We start from the raw sequence: 19,148 nt of genomic DNA on the forward strand, positions 1-19,148 counted from the left end.
AGCTTGAGCACATATAGATACGAATAATTAGCTATTGGCTCTAATAGTTCTTTGACCCAGGGCAGATCCCATCATCTCCAAGCTTCGTTTCTCTCATCTGTAATATGGGTATAAGGTTTCTGCCTCAAAAGGTCATTGTAGGCAGTGAAAAGGTGCTCTACAGGTGATATACAAAGATTCTCTCGACTGTTTGCACACAGTCTTTTTCTTGACTGTTTGGAATTGCGAAGGGAGAGGAACGCAGAAGCCCCCTAGCCCTGACTGAAGTTTTCATGTCTCTACTTTTTCCATGTAGTGTGGTTGTATGACTTTGGGTCAGTGACCGAGCCTCTCTGAGCATAAGCTTGCCCCACTATCCAGTTAAGTTTATGATATGTACTTCCTGAGTTATCTGCAGAAAAGTGTTAGGCACGTGGTTTAAGTGCTCAGAGCGTTTCCGGAATCTGTAATTCCCTAGCCAGGCCAATTTGAGGTGCCCTCTATACGCCGAGTCGGAAACTGTACGCGGTGGTCGCGGTGCGGAGCTCAGGTAGCCCTGATGCTTCCCAGGGGACCACAAAGCTCCAGCGCCTCCCCCCCCTCCTTCGCCTTCCCCTCCGTTGCCATGGCCACCGGTTCAGGCCCGGAGCAGCACCAAGGCGTGTTCAGTTCAATCTCCGCCTTTCCAAAGTGACCATTGGCTGGGCCAGCCACGTGACGCGCTACGGTATGCTAATACATGGTAATCGCCCCCAGGCCCCTCCTCCGCGGATCGCGGCCGGGCAGCCAGCAGGGTGCGCGGCGGAGAGCCGAGGGGGCGGGCTGAGGGGCGGCCCCGGGAGAGCGCGGCCAGGTGGAGGAGGAGCGCGGAGGCCACCGCAGGTAACGGGCGGGCGCGTGCGCGCTGGGGCCGGCTGGCGGCGGCGGGGCGGCTCGCGGGGGACACCCGGGGCGGCGCGGCGGGCTTAACCCTTTGGGCACCCAGCTGTCACGGTGCGGCGAGCGGGCCGGGCCGCGTAAGGCTGGGCAGCGCCGTGGACACCGGCTCACGGCGGACCCGGACCCGGCCGCAATAAGGACCGCGGCGATCTCGCGGGTCGGGGGCTCGCGGGAGACTGTGAGAGAGCCTCTGAAGTCCCTGCAGTCGTGCGATCTTGGGGGCGCGTGGCCTCCTTACGTGCAGAGGCCCGCCCCCTGCGGCCCGTGTCCTCGCGGGGACTGCGGGGACACCGGGGTCCGGCCTGCCCATTGCGCCGCCTGCTCTGCAGCGGCCTGACAGCCCAGCTTCTGGCACTTTTGATCCCTGGTTAAGCCTGGTTGGGGTTGCTGGAGGACGAAGGCGAGATCGAGACAGTGCGTGGGGGAGCAAACTGTGGTTGTTATTGGAAGGCGAAAACAAGAGCAAAAGCAGGTCCCAAGGTACGAGAAGGAGGGGTGTCCAGGCAGGCACTGCCCCTGTTTTCTGACCTGACACCCGTAGGGAAAGATTTCTGCTGGACACCAGGGTCTGTTGTCATGTCCAGAGGAAGCTCCTGTGTGACTTGAGTTTCTAGCGAATTTCTGATAATGCTAGGTTTAAATCAACTTCCTCCTCCATCTCCCGCTCCTAGGTCTGCTACAGAAATGTTTCTCTTCTAATTACCCCCTCCCCCAATTCACTAAGACTGGTGGCCTCTTTAGGCTCATGGTGTAATTTAGCCCTCACCACAATAGAAATGCTAGCGCGGAGATGGGCTGCTAATATCAAGGCGGCCCCGTGAGGTTTAATGTGGAGGGGAAATGCTCCCGTCTCCAGGGTATGAAGAACAGACTAATGCCTCCGTTGTGCATGGAGCTTACTTTATGAGTCTCGAATCGTTTGTTCACAACGAGGGGAATCGTGCTTCCACGTGAGGAGCCCAGCAACCAAACCGAGTTTTGCCACTGAAGTGGAAATTATACTTGCAGGCTGCGCTGGGTGTATTTATCAGCAGAACAGACAAACACTTGGTATATGCCAGGCACTCTGTTGTGTCTAGAGGATGCAACACGGACTAGAGTAATTAGCCCTTGTCCTCAGAGAGGTGGTGGGAGAGACAGAATTGTTAGCTGAAGTGACAACTGAAGGAGAGTGGGGAAGCGAGAACATGAGAAGGAAGAATCTGTTTAAATGTATCTAAGGTCAGAGGCGGCTTTCCAGAGGACATGCTTCAGCAAGGTTTTGAAAGGTGACTAGGAGTTTATCACAAAAATGAGAGGGCACCAAAACCAAAGGCTCAGTGAGTGCTACCACTAAGGAAAAGTGTAGCTCATGGGAATCACCCACACACTGCCGCCCCCTCCCCGCTGCTTTTTATTTGGGAAATGGCTTTATATTACAATTATGTCTCCTTTCCTTTATTGTGTAACTTTTTTAAAGCTGGCTTATATGTCTCATTCCTATCATAATTTTCCAGTGATATTTTCCCCTGTATTCCCCTCATTGGCTTTTTCGTGCCTCACTCCTGGTCTTTCTCACCATGGCTTCCGAGAAAAGGTTCAATACATGGAAATAGGAAAGGGCGGTTTTCAACAGCTTTAGGGTAGAGAGCCTGAACCCTGAGCACAATGCTTGGCACTCAAGGTAGCATTGTAAGAGGGCGAATGTAAACCACATGCAGAAAAGTCGCTGTCGGGGAAGCACAGTGAGCATCGAACCTGCGAAGCCCAGAGAAGAAAGGTCAGAAGCTAGAGGGTGAATTAAGAAAGCACTGTAGCCAGGATGCTTGCACAGGCCTGTAATCCTAGCACCTGAGAAACTGAGGGAGGCAGGATGATCTCGAGTTCCAAGGCAGCCTGGGCTACATACAGAGTTCTAGGTCAGTCTGAGCAACACTGCGAGTTGCAGGCCGATCGTAAATCACGTCAGCAGACCGGAACCTGCTGCTTACGGTGCCAGCCATGCACAACGGCAGTGAGCCTGACAGCTTCAGACAGCTGTGCAGAGCGGGCCTGGCCCATCTCCTGCCGGGACTGTTTCCTGTGTCACCTCCGTTCTGTTCTTTCTCCTTCCCTACTACTATCCTTTCCTCCCCTGAGCCCCATTTCCACCTATGATTCACTTTTGTAGTTTTCTTAAACCCAGGTCTTAACTATTAGAGCAAAGAAATCCCACCCTTCACCTGAGATCCTATTTCCAGAACTGTAGTCAGCTAGCCAGCCTGTTTTTACTTCCTGGTCATTTGGAAGCAGAGCAAGGATGGGCCCAGAATATACGATGGATCTCATCCCCAGAACTCAATATATGTTTGAATCAGATAAAGACCCTTTAACTTTATTTAACCCAATATTTCTTGTGTGTGTGTGTGTGTGTGTGTGTGTGGTAGAGGGTACGCATGTACAATGCACGTGTATATGTGATGTATGTGTTTAAATGTGTGTGTGGTATGTGTGTATGTGTGCACCCATGCATATGCCATGGCATATATGGCGGTCAGAGGACAACCTTAACTGTGAATCTTCACCTTCCACCCTTTTGAGACAGGGTCTCTTTGCTACTGCTGCGCCGTAAGGGCCAGTCTTCTTGGGGGGTTCTCCTGGTTCCACTTCCCACTCCGCTGCAAGAGCGCTGAGTTACTAACACTTGAGCCCTCACATTGTATGGCATCTGCTCTACCCGCTGAACCATCTCTACACACACAGCCCCAAATTTCTTCTGAGAATGAATCAGAGCAAGTCTTTGAAGTATGTCAAAGGTTAAGCCAAGTAAAGGAGGTGGTCCCGGATATCCTCTGGCCAAGCAATTTTGTCAGTGCTATGAACATGAGGAGTAGCCTTTAAGCAAGCTTCTCCGTCATCACGGTGACTGAACACCTACTTGTGTGCCAACCCTGTGCAGCATTTGTGCTTTGGGGGAGACAGGAGATGAGGGAGGTGGTGTGGGTTCAGGTATTCTCAGCTTAGAAGACTCCAAATCCTATTTCTACTATTACTAGGAATGTGGTTTCTGGTAAACTAATGCCACTGTGTGTGTGTGTGTGTGTGTGTGTGTGTGTGTGTGTGTGTGTGTATCAGCACCACTATGAGGTGTAAAGTATCACACTGATTAAGAAAGGAAAATTCCCCGGCACTGTGATTTCCAAGGAAGGGATGTTCAGAGCCATGAGAGAGTCAGGCATGTTGGCACTTGCCTGCAACCCAGCACGTGGGAGGCAGAAGTAGGAGGATTAGAAGTTCAAGGTCATCCTCAGCTGCATAGTGACTCTGAGGTCAGCTTGGACTACAGGAACTCCTCTCTCAACATGTAAATCCAGGGATGATGCAAATCAAGAGAGATGGCTTAGTGGGTCAAAACTCTTGCCTTGCAAGCCTGGTAGACTGATCCCTGGAGCCCACTTAAAAGCTGAATGCAAACCAGGAATAGTGGGGCACGTTGTTACCCCAGCACTCCGGAGGCAGAGGCAGCTAGCTCTCTGTGAGTTTGAGGCCAGCCTGGTCTACAGAGTGATTTCCAGGACAGCCAAGGCTACATAGTTCCACAGCTGAGACCCTGTCTCAAAAAAACAAAACAAAACAAAAAGCTGGATGTGAAACAATATGTTTGAAATCCTCTTTTTTCCTCTACTGGGAAGTGGGAGGTGGAGTGTGGAGAATGAGCTGGAAACTCATTGGGCCAGCCTGCTTTATGGCACTGCAGCAGAAATAAGAGCTCCTGCCTCGCTGAGATGGAAGATGAGAGCCAGCTCCCTACAGTTGGCCTCTGATGTCTACATGCAAGCTGCAGCATGTGTCTGACTCACTCCCCTCACACACACACACACACACACACACACACACACACACACAATAATAATAGTAATAATAATACTAACAACATTAAACAGCGAGAGCAGCAAAATGAACCCATGGTGGGTTCTTCTGGAAGGAATTCCCAGAAAGAAAACACAGTGCTCATAAAATGTGAAGCCAGAATATTTTGCGAGTTTCAGTGGTCGGCCAACAGGGCTAACTAGTCTGGCAAGCTCAAGCACACAGACTGTAGGGTTAGAGGAGCTATTGGAGGCATGGAGCTGGCAGCTGAAGAGCTAAGGTTTTATCCTACAGTTGGGAAGCAGAAGATTTGGATTAGGTAAGAGTAGTATCATGAAAGTAACGTTTGAGAAGATTCCCAACAGTAGGGTGGAGACTGGAGTTTGGTAGGGAGAAAATGGACGAGCAGCCAGCAAGTTATTTAACCCGTGTGACTGGGACAGGGTAAGGAATTTGAGTGACATGTTGAAAGTGAGAGGCCAGTCCAGTCAGTAATGAGCAAGACTGTGATTGGATAGGAAAGACCAAGATAAAATGGCATCAATATCGTCTTGACCCTGGGCGGAGAGTTAGCTAAAACAAGATAGACCACACAGAAAACTGGTTTGGGGGAGAAGAAAAGGTAAGTGTTGATGTATCTCAAAGCAATACTCAAACTTCTCAGGGGACAAGCCCTGTGCTTGGGAGCAGGAGGTGACTGGTGTTCCAAAGAGAGAGGTCAGATAGTCTAATATGGAAAATGTACTAATGGAAGCTATGGGGTTAGCTGAGTTCACCCTAGGTAACAACACAAAATACCAATGCAGAGATCTGAAGATGAAGCCCAGAGATTGCCTCCTGTTGGGAGCTGGGGAGCAGGGTGGAGTCTGCATGGCAGAGAGCAAGTAGTATCCGAGAAGCAAAAGCACTGTTCAACTTACTTACGTAATGCAGGCATCCTGCCCATAATCACGTGTGGTGTCTCAGATGGACACATGGCCAGACAGACATGCTGTTGGCCTTGGGTATTATTATCACACAAGTCAAGTGAAGAAAAAGTCCCGAGATGGAGAAATTAGCCCGCAACGTGAAACTGTAGAGATTATGAGGAATGTGCATTTGATAATAAACAGGAGGTCAGTTAAGCTTTGTAGATGGTAACATCAGTTTAACTGGGGGATGGAGCCTAAGAACACTGAGGAGCTGGATGAAAAGGGGTGCTTAGTACAAGGCACGGGCTCCAAATGGCAGCAGTGCATAGATTATCCTTACTGTTTGCCACCGAAGAAAAGAAAGCCATTGGAGTCTAACAAAACACTTTGCCTTCCCTGTCTGCCTCATAAATTTGTCCTAAAATGTTCTGTTTCTTTTATACCTTTTAGTGGCAGTTTATTTCTCTGTGTGTCCATGCATGTGGGCCTGTGTGTGTGCGCGCGCGCGCGTGCGTATGCGTGTTTGCATGTGGAGGGTGGAGGCTAGAGGACAGGCTCCACTGTCATTCGTCAGATGCCACCAATCTTGAGGTTTTGGTTTTTTTTTTTTGTTTTTTTGTTTTTTTGTTTTTTTTTGGTTTTTCGAGACAGGGTTTCTCTGTGGTTTTGGAGCCTGTCCTGGAACTAGCTTTTGTAGACCAGGCTGGTCTCGAACTCACAGAGATCCGCCTGCCTCTGCCTCCCAAGTGCTGGGATTAAAGGCGTGTGCCACCACCGCCCGGCCAATCTTGAGATTTTTATTGTTATTATTTGCTGTTGAGACAGGGTGGCCTGAAGCTCACTGATTTAGACAAGGCTGGCTAGATCCCAGCAAGCCCCAGGGATCCACCTGTCTCCACCTTCCCAGCTCTGAGATTATAAGAACACATTGCTGGCATTTTCAAAACAAAACAAAAAATATATGTAAGCAAACAAAACACCCATGGGTTTTTGGATAGAACTCATGGCCTCATGTTTGTATGGCAGGCACCTTACCATCTGAGTCAGCTCTCCAGCCCCAGCCTTTTGCTTCTTGAAAGTTTAAAATTGTTACCTGCACATTGTTTTAAACAGTAACCACAGAGTTACCATTCATTGAGTGCTTGCTGTGTCCTGTTCTTTTTCTTGCAACTCTGTTCTTTTTCCCATTCAATTCCTCACAATACTAGAAGAAATGAGTGTCAGGGCTAGGGTCAGTGACTCTGGGACAGCCGGCTGTGACTCAGGCTATTCCACATGACCGTGCTGTTCTGATCTGGAAAGCGGGACGGGCTCTTGATTGTTGGGGCTGGCCACGCTCACGCCAGGGCTTGTGTGGGGGAGACAAAGGACAACCTCTAGTGTTGACTTTTGCCTTCTACCTTGTTTGTGTTTAAATAACTGGCACGTGAGCGTCTGAGAATCCTGTCTCCACGTGCCATGGTTAGGAGCTCTGGGAGCACAGTCATGTGCTAACACATCCAGCTTTATGTGGGATGTAGAGATTTGAACTCTGGTCTTCATGCTTGCACAGCAAGCAGGTTTGCCTACTAAGCTATCTCTCCAACACTTGAAATCTTTATAATTTTTAACAAGAGGCCCTGAGTGTTCATCTTGTGATAGGCCACATGGATTATGTAACCAGTTCTGGCCGAAGGCATCAGCAAAATGCCTCCTGACGCTGGAAGAGCGTTCTCTTTCTTTTTTTCTTTTCTGTAGCCTTTATTTTGGGTAGATGGGTTGGTGGCCCAAAGTCCTTACTGTGTTGTGGCACCCAACCATATTCCATCTGTTCCTCACATTTGGGGTGCTGGAGGTGTAGAGGGCAGCAGGGAATTAGGGAAACCACCCATCGTATTTTGAGGGGCTTCCTGCATGGAGTTGCAGTCCTGAGGTTGCCCTTTGTGCCCACTCTAAACTAAATGTGAGTTCACTTCTATTCGCTTTCTGTGGTCAGCTATTTGTTCGTGGGGGGCCAGGAAGACTTTTTCAGTCTCCTGAAAGAAAAATTGACCAGGTGTGCTGAGATTGTCTGCCCCAATGTGGAGCCTCGTAGCCAGACAGTACTCCTCTTTCCCCTCAAACCATGGACTCCCTGGAGGGCTGCGCCATGGGCCAGTTCCCCCAGCTGTCTGCACTGCTCATCCACACACAGGGATGGTAGAAATGGGCAAAGTTCGTTCTTCACGGTCTTTCTCCTTTGTGCATCCATTCATGGTCACTTGGTACTGACAGGAGTTAAGTTTTTGTGTTCATGGTTATTGCTGTCTCAAAAGCAATTTCCCCCACTCTCTTGTTCCTCCCACTCTTCCGTGTAATAATTTAACCCAAATTAATAATAATTTAACAAAATAATTTGACCAAATCCTGATATAGCTTAAGACTAACTCACCCATTGGTCAAGTCTTCCCAGTCTTGTGGAGGAAGCCAGACAGGGCTCAGGTTCTGCCTGAAGGCTCCTTCTGGGCAAGTGACCATCTCACCACAGTAGGTGAAGTCTGTCTCGCTACAGTAGGTCGTTAGTATCTGTTGCTGTGGAACCCCTCTCCCAAGCATCTGCTTATAACCACCAACTTCTCTTCCTTTTCTAGCTTGCTTTCCCGTGTCAGCACCTTCCTCTCCCATCATCCTCTCCACTCTGCCATCTCATTGCCACATGTTGTGATTTCTGGGGACTGTATCCCCCCCATTCTATTCCTAATGCTATTCCTTGAACATAATAGATGCTTAATAAATGGCTCTTGAACTGAATACTTTCACCATCTTCTAGAAAACAGCAAGGTCTCCAGACCTGTGTCCTGTGACAAATACACTCTTCCTCGTTCCCCGTTCTGTAGGTGCATGTGTCATTGTCTTAAAGGGAGACACTGTAAAGAGATTAGTATGCATGCAAAGAGTGCCTGTCCTGGCGACTCACCTGCTCTGGTAAGGACTGCTTAACCTTCATCGTAGTCTGGAGGTCCCTGTGCCACCCCTACTTGGGAGCCAGCTCTGGCCCTCATAAATGGCCACGTGTACCAAGGTAACCATTGGTTCACTATTGATGGCAGGGTCTGTTTCCTGCTTACTGCTGTATTCCCAAAGCCAAGCCATTTAAGAAATACTTGGCAAGTGAATGAAGGACACTCTATTCTTGGTAGCACGTGCCTTGTTCCTGCCACCCGGGTCCTGAATATCTGTCATCCAAAACCTCTGTTTTGCTTCCTTATTCCATGGGACCTCGACTTGTTATCTGGGCTCTTGATTCCACCCCTTCTTACTCAGATACCAAGCTTCTTGCCTCTTACTATCAGTTCTGTCAGGTGCCACCTCAGGAACCACCCTGGGTGCCCCTTCAAGTTCTTTGGCAATCAGTTGCCACGATAGCTGTGAACCTAACTGAAAAGTTTCTGCACCCGGATAAGCTTCTCCGCCAATGCAATAATCCAGATCAGATCAAATCAAACCGAATTAGAAAAAGCTCAGGTTTAATGGATACAAACGCTCCCAATGGCCTTCCAGCACCCCAGAGAGGGGACGGGAAAGGAGAACCGGAAAACCAGTGTTTGTCCCCTGGGGGGCAGTTTAAATACCCTGCAGGGTGGTCTTGAGCATCTCTGGGGAGGAGTCACTGTTTGGCATGCTTTCTCAGGGGTGGAGTCTGGACTGAGGCAACTCCCAGGGGAGGGGGCTGGGGTGGAACTTCCACCCGAACTCTAACAAAAGTAGTTTCTGTACTTATTGTAAAGGCAGTGGGTTATAGGAGTTGGAGATGGCTCAGTGGGTAAGAGTGCTTGTTCCTCCAGCAACCGTAACACTAGCTTTCCTTCTGGCCACCATGGCCACCAGCACACTTGTAGACATGCAAACACACAGAGGAAGCATGATTAATAAAAGCTAAGAGGTAGATATCAGGATTTAACATGAAGATCTGAAAAGCAAAACAGCCAGCCATTTGGCTCTTACCTCTACCTCAATCCGAAATGGCGATCCTGCCTCCAGGAATCTCAGAATGAGACTGTGTCTGAGAGCTGTTTCCTCCCATTTTATATTGCTCTCTAAGGCTGGGATTAAAGACATGCACTGCCCAGTTTCTTTGACAACTAGTGTGGCTACTGGGATTAAAGGTGTGTGTTACCATTACCTGGTCTGTAAGGCTGACCAGTGGGACTGTTTTACTCTCTGATCTTCAGGCAGGCTTTATTTATTATAATACAAATAAAATGCCACTACACACATACACATTAAAAAACTAAAAAAGAGGGTGATTTCATAGATGCCCACAATCATCATGCTTCTGAGTATGTCTTACTGCCTTTTAGATGAAATCTCTCTCTCTCTATATATATATGTGTGTGTGTGTGTGTGTGTGTGTGTGTGTGTATGCATACTCATTTTTAACATCCATACAAAATGTCTTTAATAAACCTCAGCTCTGCTTCAAAAAGAAAAGCTTGGCAGATCTTTTGGGGGAGACATCGAGGTCTGCAACTTTGTGAGTTTCATCAAAATCACTAAACAGTTGTCTCTATACCGCTCGGCGAATCAAAGGGAGAGAGGAAAACGAGTGTGTAAATATGGTTACGGTTGGGGGCGGGGGGGACTTCCCTGACAGAAGTGTGAGTGTCGCAGGATGTACACAGGACAAATGAAACTGTGACATGATATTCCTGTCCTTTCTCACAGGGAAAGGACAGGTAGGAACCATAAGCACGGATCAGTGAGGCTCGAGGCTTTTCTAGGGCCTTGCGGAGGAAGCTCTCCAGGGCAGGGCAGCCCTTCAGGACAAATGATGACTGTCACAGGACACCTGTTCCTTTGGGGAACTATCTGGAAGTGAAAAGTTCCTGTGAACTTATTTAAAATATTATTTTTAACAATTATTCAGTGCTTTTATGCACTTACGTCCCAGCCTGCATCCGTCCTCCAGCTATGACCCTCATTCTTCCTCCAGTCCCACTCTGTGCCGCTGTCTTCCTGTGTGTCATGGTAATTCCTGTAGCCTGTACCTCCAAGAATAAATGAGATGAGATGGTCCAAGGCATTTGCCGCACAGTGAGAGCTGCGTAGAACTTCCCTTGTGATGTCTGCTGTGACCTCCCGTTTAGTTCTGCTTGACCTGAGGAGGCTTAGCTATGCAGAGACACAGAGCCTCCTTGAAGCCGTAGTTGAGTCTGGACTCCAAGGATGCTCATCCGTAATCGAGCCCTCCCCATGTTCTTCCATTCCAGTTAGCAAGAGGGAAAGAAAAGGAGAATTCGGGTAAAAGGGAAGACTTTTAAAATAGACTTTACTTAATCTCAGCCCTCAGGAGACAGAGGCAGGTGATCTCTGTGAATTCTGGAGCAGCTTGGTCCACTGAGTGAGTTCCAGGATATTAGGACTACACAGAGAAATTCTATCTGGAAAAACCAATAAAAATTAAAGTAAAATAAAAGTTACTTACGGAAGATAAAGTATGAATATTACATCACTTTCTCAAAGACAAGTTCAGGGTATTATAGAAAATAGGGAGATTTCACCAGGTAGTGGTGGTACACACCTTTAATCCCAGCACTCTGTAAGTAGAGGCAGGCAGATCTCTTTGAGTTCGAGGCCAGCCTGGTCTACAAAGCAAGTTTCAGGATAACCAGAATTGTTACACAGAGAAACCCTGTCTTGAAAAACCTAAAAGAGGGAAAAAAAGAAAGGAAGGAAGGAAAAGAAAGAGGAAAAAATGAGAGAGATTTCACTTGGGGTCAGGCCCGTGGGATGTGCCACCCATGTTCAGGGTGGGTTTTCCCCTCAGTTAAACCTCTCTGAGCACGCTCTACCTCTCTAAACCTCTGTGTCTCCAGTGTGTGTAACCTGTAGCCTGTGGGCCGCGTATATCCAGGATGAATATAAATGACTTTGAATTTGGCCCAACACATTTCCATGTTCACAGATGGCAAGGTCATGGGCACCCCTACTAGATGTTCCTTTCATTGTTTTAGTAACAACTCCAAAGTGTTGGTTTGAGTAGTAGAGCTTTTGTTTAGTGTATCATCCAGGCCTTGGCGCTGTCACTTAGGAATAATGCAAGTGTTAACTTATTGTCACAGCTTGGTTTGTGGCAATATGCTCCCACCCCACCCCCAAGAAAAAAAAGCAATTAGGCTTTTATTAAATTCTGCAGCGAGGGTTTAATTTTTCACAGCCGTGGTGGCAATGATTATTTTTCCCTTAAAGAAAATGCTTAGAATCAAACCATTTTCATGAACTGTTCTTGTTCTTTCTTCAAATAATCTTCTGGAAAATTTATACTTGAACACACTAGGTGTTCTTAATCCAATCAGGTTGAAAATCAGAATGAGCCTATGAGCTGATAGTGGCTGCATTCCCTCCCGGCTTAGGAGGCGTGCCAGGCCATGGTTGGAGGCTGGCTGTGCTGGCTGGTTTTCTGTGTCAACTTGACACAAGTTAGAGTCATCAGGGAGGAGGGAGCCTCAATTGAAGAAAGGCATCCATGAGCTCCAGCTGTAAGGCATTTTCTCATTTAGTGATCACGGGGAGGGCCTAGGCCATGCTGGATGGTACACGGCTGGTCCTGGGTTCTAGAAGAAAGTGGGCAAGTCACTAAGCAGCTCCCCCCCACAGCCTCTGCATAAGCTCCTGCCTTCAGGATCCTGCCCTGTGTGAGTTCCTGTCCTGACTTCCCTCAGTGATGAACAGCAATGCCGAAGTGTGTAGTTGGGGTTTTTTTTTTAACTCTTTTGGGGTCCACCACCCAGCTCCCAAATAAACACAGAGAGGCTTATTCTTATTTATGAATTCCTGGCCTTAGCTTGGCTTGTTTCTAGCCAGCTTTTCTAACTTAAATTACCCTGTTTCTCTTTAACTACATTTTGCCTCTGGGATTTTTGCCTTTCTTTATTCTATATCTTTCTTTCCTTCTTACTCCACGGCTGGCTGTGTGGCTGCGTGGCTGGTCCCTGCATCCTCCTCTCCTTCTCCTTTACTCTGTCTTCCCTAGATTTCTCCTCCTCTTTTATTCTCCCTGCCCGCCAGCCCCACCTATTTCTCTCTCCTGCCTCGCTATTGGCCTTTCTGCTCTTTATTAGACCAATAATTAGGAAAAGTAACACAGCTTTATGGAGTTAAACAAATGCAAGATAAAAGAATGCAACACATCTTTGCATCATTAAACAAATATTCCTCAGCATAAACAAATGTACACATCTTAAACTAATATTCCACAACAGAAGTGTAAGTCAAATAAACTCTTTCCTCCCCAGCTTGCGTTTTGATCATGGCGTTTGGTCGCAGCAATAGGAACCCTAATTAAGAAACTGGCCATACCCAGGGAGCAGCACCCCGACCTGGAGCTGTGAGGTCCTGTTTGCCCAGAGTAGGAGCTGCGTTGAGTTTCAGCCATACTTGCCTCGCCCTTGCTTTCTGTCATCATTCAGTATATTTGTGCCAAGAATAAGTCCCTTGGCTCCCTTGAAACTTCACTGTTCCTGTCTCTTCTTCTGAGCTTCCAGCACTGTCAGCCTCCTAAGGGCTGAGGGAGATCCCTGGGCCTTCCTTGTCATCCCTCACTCACTTAGGAAGTCCTGTCTTAATTTCCCCTTTCCTGTTTCTCGAGGACATGCACCTCAGAATTGTAGACACATTGCTCTTTCAGCTTTTTCTGCAGTGCCTTGCCTAAGACATCGCTGTCCCCAAAGGAGGAACTTCCCTGCTCCTACACAGAAAGAAATTGAAGAAGAGATGGCATTTCTATCTATAAGATGGGACTGCGTGCAGGACGGGCTTTATTACATACTGATGACCGGGAGCACAATTTATTGAGCATTTGTGTTGATAATTACGTAAGTTCTTATTTCATGCTCTCAGCAATTCTACAAGGGAAGTCAGTCAAATTGCCACCTTAAATAGACTTCCTCCCAGTTTCCTTGACTCTGATTGGTGGTCTTAGAAAGAAGCTATTGTAGGACCAGAGACTGTGAGTAAAAACATCTGCTGTAAAAGCCTGAGGACTGGAATTCACTCTCTGAAACGTGTGTCAGGGTAGAAGAAGAAAACTGACTCCACAAAATTGTCCTCTGACCTCCACGTGTGAATGAATACATACACACACATTCTTATAACAGTAATAACAATACAAATTATATATATATATCTTTAAATTTACTTTATTTTAATCACAAGAAGGCCCACTGTGTTTCCAGGAATCCCCACCACGTAGGTGTACAGGTTTGAGTCTGTGTGTTAGCCCAATTCGGTTGCTTCGGTACTTGGGAGATTCTGCTGTAGTTGGGGACAACTCTCAGGTGAATATGACTGGAGTACGGTTTCTGGGTACTAATAAGTTTGTTGTGGAGAGAGTTAAATAACCTTTACAGGAAAAATGGTATACTGTAATTGCCACAGGACACATTTATCTCTACTGATGTGGGCTAGATAATGACTCCTCAAATCTCGAGTCCAAATCTCTGAACCTGCACATGTTGCCTGCCTCAAAAGGAAAAGGCTCTTTGATGGTGTGATTAAGATAAAGATCTTGACCCAGGGCGATTGTCTTGAACTGTCCGAGCACAGACGTCCTGGTGTGGGGGAGGCACAGTCAGGAGAGGGCAGCCTGGACAGGGAGAGGAAGATTGGAGTGATAAGGTTCTGAGCCCTGGGGAGTGCTGGAAGTTCCCTGGAAGCTGGAAGACCCAGGGAACAATCCCTCTTAGGTTCTCCTTGCAGCCTTACTGACTGCTTGGATTTTAGCCCAATGAAGCTAACGCTGTACTTCTGGCCTCCAGAACTCTGGGGAGTGTTACATTTTGTTATTTCAAGCCACTAAATTTGTAGTAATTTGTTGTGGCAGGAACCAGGCCTAACACAATGAAGACAGTCACTTCCTTATTTCAACATGCGCTTTGAGGGCAAATGTATGAAGACAGCCATCAGCTAGCATATGGCTCATTCCAGCAGACACATATGCAGTGCTTTCTCCATGCTAGGTCCTGGATGAGCATTGACCGTGATTATACTTTGTGTGTATGTATGTGTGTGTTATGGTGTGTTTACAATGTGTGTGTGTGTGTGTGTGAGAATATGTGTTGTGGTGTGGTATGTTTGTGCTGTATGTGTGGTGGGTGGTATGGGGGAGTGTGTGTATATGTGTGTGTTTGTAGTGTGTGTGTGGGTAAGTGGTGTGGGGGAGTGTGTGTGGGGGGTGTGGGTGGTATGGGGGATGTGTATGTATATATGGTGCTGTGGTGTGTTTGTGGTGTGTGTGTGTTTGTGTGTAGTGGGTGGTGTTTGTGTGTGCACACTTGCACACATAGATGTGGAGGTCAGAGGTCAGCCTCAGGGGTTGTTCTTCAAGAGGTACCCATCTTGATTTTGGAAGCATGGTTTCTTATTGGGAGCTCACGTATCTGGCAGGCCAAGGAGCCCCAGCAATCTGCCCGGCTGTGACTCTAGGATTACAAGCACGTGCCACCGTGAGCCCCGGCGATCTGCCTGTCTGTAGGATTACAAGCACGTGCCATTGTGATCAGCTCTTTACTTGGGTTCTGGGGATCAACCCCAGGTCCTCATGGTTGCATGGCAAGTACATTACCCACTGATCTCCCACACAGACGTCTGTCTGTGTGTGTGTGTGTATATACCCCTTTCATCTTCAAAACAGCCATGTAGAGGGTGTTCTGTTTTTGTCTCTGCGTGGAGATGGGAAGATTGAGGCACAGGAAAGTCAAGTAACTTGGCTGAAGTTGGGCAGCTGGTGTGCAATGGGACTTAGAGTGCGACCTGCAGAAGCTGGCCCAGGCGTCCCTGCTGCTCAGCACAGGGCCCTTGTCCTTAGAGCACAGAGGCACTGTGACAATGTCTGTAAGTTTCCTGTCCTCCAGCCTCTGGGCTGTCTGCAGTTTTGTCTGTACGGTGCTCCTTGTTAAGGATCCTTCATCTTAAATACCTTCAAAAATAGATCTCTGTGGTTTTGGTTTTTGAGGATTTGGAAATCACAGAATGGGAAGATGGTTCCCTCTTTAATTTTCTAGACATGTTCATATAATATTGACATTATATCATCCCTGGATATTTAGTCACATGTAAAGTCATCTCGTCTTTGTGGTAAGGCTTCAAACTTATTATTATTATAAGACAGAGTTTTTCTGTGTAACTCTGGTTGTCCTGGAACTCACTCTGTAGACCAGGATGGCCTTGAACTCAGAGATCTGCTTGCTTCTGCCTCCTAAGTGCTGGGGCTAAAGGTATATACTACTACACAAATTGTATTTAATAGACACAATGTAGCAAACATGGTAGCACATACTTATAGTCCCAGATACTCTGTAACTAAACAATAAATAAATAAAAAGAGAAAGAGGGGGAGACAGAATATTCAGCTTGTCTATTTCTTCATGTGTGACCTCTGATAGTTTGTGTGTTTCCAGGAAATGGTCCATTTCCCTTGAGCTACGTAAAGTAATCCATTGTGTGGCCTCATTGTCCTTTTCATCTGTGAGAGTTCTTTCATCTCTGGATTCTTCCCTTCCCATCACTCTGGCTAGAAGTTTTCTGTTTTACTGCGAGTTTCAGAGAACGGGCTTTTCATTGCGTTGATGTTCCTGCCACTTTTCCACTCTGTTTACCTCCCTCTCTCCTACTTCTCTACGCTTTGTATCTCATCTGTTCTTTTCCTACTTCTTAAGCTAGAAGCTGAGATTAAAATGTGAGAACTTTCTTTTGTAGAGTGGGTATTGTAAGGCTATGAAACCCTTTAGTATCACTAATCTTTCTCATGGATTTTGTATGGAATGCTTTTTCATTTCATTACATTCAAAATATTTACTAATTTCCCCCCTGTGATTTATTCTTTGATTCATGAATTATTTTAAAGTACATTCTTTCTCAAATATTAGGGACTTTTCTAATGGTTCATTCTTACTGACTTCAAATGTCATTCCATTGTAAGTTCCTGTGATTTCACTTTTTTCCCCATGTGTTTTTGTTTGGTTTTGAGACAGGGTCTCACTATGTAGCTCTGGCTAGCCTTGAACTCACACAGGTCTGAGTGCCGGCATTAAAGGTATACGCCACCAAGCCCAGCCTTTAACATTTTCAATAGTACACTTATTCTAGAGTTCATTTGTTCGGTAGCTATCTGTCTGAAAAGCTCAATTTTACTCTCACTTTGAGAGCTATTTCCTGGGTCTAGAATTTGAATTTGAGTCTGAGTGTTGATTTGTTTTCGTTTTTCTTCCTCTTCAATTGCTTTAAAGCTGTCTATTCACTGACCGCGGAGTACCTCGTGTATGAAGAGACCCCAGATCCCATCCTTGCTCCTATGTAACTTGTCCTTTTTCCTAGTTTTTCCAGGATTTTCTTATCGTCAGCTCAGCTGTTGGACTATTGCCCTTGGAGTCGTTTTCTTCCCATGTATTCTGCTGAGATGGCTTTCTTGAATCTGTAAATCATGGCTTTCGTTGAATTTGAAAAACTTTACTGTTTCTGTTCCCTTTCTCCCAGGTCTTTCTCCTTCTGGAGCTGTAGTCTCATGAACAATAGGTTGTGTGATGAGCCCTTGATGACCGGCTTGTTCCCCTTCAGTTCTGTCTTCCTTTCACTCTGGTCATTCCTGATGCCGTGTCTTCTAATCCGTTGTTACTCTTGTCTGGTCTACTTTGGTCTCAGATGCTGTCTTTCTAGTCACCGGAAGCTGGATTTGGGGTTGCTTACATTCCCCTCTGCCCTTCTGCATGCTCACATGTCTCCTTCCTCACGAGCACGTGGGGTGCAGTTCCTAATGCCACTTTACGGCCTCGTCTGCCAGTCCTTCCTCTCCTGCTGGAATCTGGAGAGGCTCCGGCTAGCTTCTTTGTCTGCCTTATAGTTTTCAGTCATGGTGAATTTGATATTCCCAATGCTAGATCTTGTCCTGTTCCTTTCATTCATTTTGAAATATAGCTAAATACCTAAATATAAACTACGCCTGTCCTGTGTGAACATGGAACACTCCATCTACTCCTTTGGGGTGGAGCATCCTGTGTGAACATGGAACACTCCATCTACTCCTTTGGGGTGGAGCATCCTGTGTGAACATGGAACACTCCATCTACTCCTTTGGGGTGGAGCGTCCTGTGTGAACATGGAACACTCCATCTACTCCTTTGGGGTGGAGCGTCCTGTGTGAACATGGAACACTCCATCTACTCCTTTGGGGTGGAGCATCCTGTGTGAACATGGAACACTCCATCTACTCCTTTGGGGTGGAGCATCCTGTGTGAACATGGAACACTCCATCTACTCCTTTGGGGTGGAGCATCCTGTGTGAACATGGAACACTCCATCTACTCCTTTGGGGTGGAGCATCCTGTGTGAACATGGAACACTCCATCTACTCCTTTGGGGTGGAGCATCCTGTGTGAACATGGAACACTCATCTCCTTTGAGTTGGTCCAGAGTCATTCTCAGATGTGTCTACACAGCCATCAGAGCTAAGGCAGACACTCTAGGGAGGTCTGGTGCAGAACAGAATTCCAGAGTGCTCCTCCTCTCCTCTCAGCCTCTCCTCTTTCCTCTCTTTACTCATATCTCCTTGCAGGTGGTTCGGCCATTTTCACCCCCAGAACCCACAGTCCTCTCCACCTAGGGAGTCCCTGCACACTCCTTTCCCCCACACTGTTCCTGGAACTGCTCCCAGGAGCAGGCTGGCACTCTCTGGGGTCCACTTTGTATCTTTTCAGAGACATCACAGGCCTGTGTTATCTGTCAGCTAATGCCTGAAAAATAGTATTTTCTGTATTTTCTTCAGTTTTTCAGTTGATTACAGAGGAAGGATAAATCATGTCCCTCCTCTTCCACCCTCTTGGTAAAAATCTCTAACATTTCCAAGAGGCTTTATGTTCTTTAGATCTAACATTCACAGGGCCCTGAGTTTGATACCCAGGATATGAAAACTCACCCACATGCACACCAACACACACGCATGCACACACGCACATACACAGATATTTCCACTCAAGACATGGTTTTTGAATAATTCATGATGAGTATATTAGATAAAATAAGATTTAGGAGATTTGTTGTTAGGTGGTGGTAGCGCATGCCTTTAATCCCAGCACTCAGGAGACAGAGACAGGTGGATCTCTGTGAGTTCAAGACTAGCCTGGTCTAGAAAGTGAGTTCCAGAACAGCCAAGGCTACACAGAGAAACCTTCTCTCGAAGAACCCAAAACTAACCCACCAAACAAACAAACAAAAATTTAGGAGATGTGTATGTGTTTCTCATACAGCTTCTGTTGTGTGATTCGACACTAAAATCACTGTTAGAGATTTCCGAGGAGTTCAGACGAGGCTTTGGCAGACCTGCCTGGGCTTCACCAAGCCTGTGATTGTCCACGACCAAACCTGAAGCGCCTGCTGGCTGGTTAATCTGTCAGTGTCCTCAGTGCTGTCGGTCTCGGGTGTTTTCAGTGTCTTGTTTTGGGAATGTCATCCCAATACCAAACCAGGAATAAGGTGTTCAGG

General features: G+C 47.0%; 1 protein-coding gene across 2 annotated transcripts in view; it reads left to right on the plus strand.

Moving 5' to 3' along the window:
• The first annotated feature begins 764 nt into the window (after window positions 1-764).
• Phc2 (polyhomeotic homolog 2) overlaps window positions 765-19,148 on the plus strand; it is a 105,750-nt gene continuing 87,366 nt past the window's right edge. The window contains exon 1 of one of the 2 annotated variants that reach the window (XM_075947106.1): window positions 765-861. The gene's annotated coding sequence lies outside the window, so the exon portion shown is untranslated. The remainder of the gene's footprint in view (window positions 862-19,148) is intronic. The other variant, XM_075947108.1, reaches the window with a different exon arrangement.

Source organism: Microtus pennsylvanicus, chromosome 13 (genome assembly GCF_037038515.1).
Source record: "Microtus pennsylvanicus isolate mMicPen1 chromosome 13, mMicPen1.hap1, whole genome shotgun sequence".
Lineage (NCBI taxonomy): Eukaryota > Metazoa > Chordata > Mammalia > Rodentia > Cricetidae > Microtus > Microtus pennsylvanicus.